Below are 1403 nucleotides of genomic sequence, written 5' to 3'. Positions count from 1 at the left end.
AAAAAAAGGGTCACAAAGAGTTAAGAACTTACTTTTTGTTAAGAATGCAAAATATAGTAACTCTCTGTTAAGTTAACCAGGGAGTGCTGTGGTTGCTTGTATTGACTCAGGTTAAAATGGAGAAAGAACAGATTTCTTTAAAAGAAAGCAAGTTGCTCACGTATTAACATACGCTGAGCAGCTTTATGCCACATGGCAGTACTTTCATACAAATGCCATCCCCTCTGTCCCACTGGGGTCATGGGCACTGCCAGAATGGCAGGCTGGTAAGGCAGGTGTCCATTCTAATAGCCCCTCAGAGTGATCTGCAGCACAGGAGAGGTGGGAGCTCACAGCTGCTGCATCTTGCTAGAGGATCTGTTGGCATTTTGCTGTGCTAGGCCCAGGCAACAACGCTGGGCATCAACAGAAATGTCCTACTGCTGTCTGTGGGTCCTGCCAACATTTACAGCAGTAGGCACATGAGATGTTCTTCAGGTCAGAGTTAATGAAACCTGTAAATCAAGATCTCCATGTCTTCTAATAAAGCAGCTGCTTACTCTTCAGATCTCACTTCCTTTCAAAACTCTCTAAGGTTTCATTTCCAAATTGTATGGAAAGTATATACCCATCAAGGCAGTGCTATTAAGGACAAATAAATGCCTGCATGTAGTATATTTTATTTAAACTGTAGTTTGGATGAAGGTACTTCCAGCAATGGCTTTTTAACTGGAGGACTGAGGTAGAGATGAAATGAACAATTCAGAGAAGGAATAAAACCTGTGGAAATTGCTTGGAGCAGGGCTGTGAAAAGGGAGTAATTTGTCCCCTGCTCTGTTATGCAACCTGCCATTAGATTAAAGTGCCTTCAGCTGTGCAACCAGCTCCTCAAAAAGCTGTTCCTGTGGAGAGCAGGCACTGTATTTTTGTGAGGGGTGCTGGCTCCCGTGTGCTATGTCTGCAGCCTGCAGGACCTCAGCGGGAAGATGCAGACCAGGGCTTGTCTCAGAGGATATGGACTACAAGTTCCCCCAGAAGGGATAGGGAGGGAAGCATCACCCACCACCACCCTCTGGAGCCCCAGTCACCCAGAGCTGGGAGGTAAGCAATGAGAAGCAGGCAAACCAGACTTTTACAAACAAGCACTAGCAAAGTTATACGAAATATGCTTCAGCATATTTTTTCTTGCCTGCCAGTCTCCAGCATTCATTTTAATTTGTTCTATCCACCATCATCATACATATTATGGAAAAAGTTTCCAGTGATTTTCACTAATTTGACTCTGCATTATCCTGATGCTTAATCAACAGATTAGTCGTTACTTACCATGTAGAGCTTAACTGTTCAAACAGCCGTCTCTTCTCTAGTTCTTGTGGAATTTTTTTTTTTTTTCTAGCACTTTATTTTTTTTTTTTATTCCCTTA

This window comes from Meleagris gallopavo, chromosome 11, assembly GCF_000146605.3.
Source record: "Meleagris gallopavo isolate NT-WF06-2002-E0010 breed Aviagen turkey brand Nicholas breeding stock chromosome 11, Turkey_5.1, whole genome shotgun sequence".
Classification (NCBI taxonomy): domain Eukaryota; kingdom Metazoa; phylum Chordata; class Aves; order Galliformes; family Phasianidae; genus Meleagris; species Meleagris gallopavo.
Note: the sequence above shows the minus strand (reverse complement) of the source record.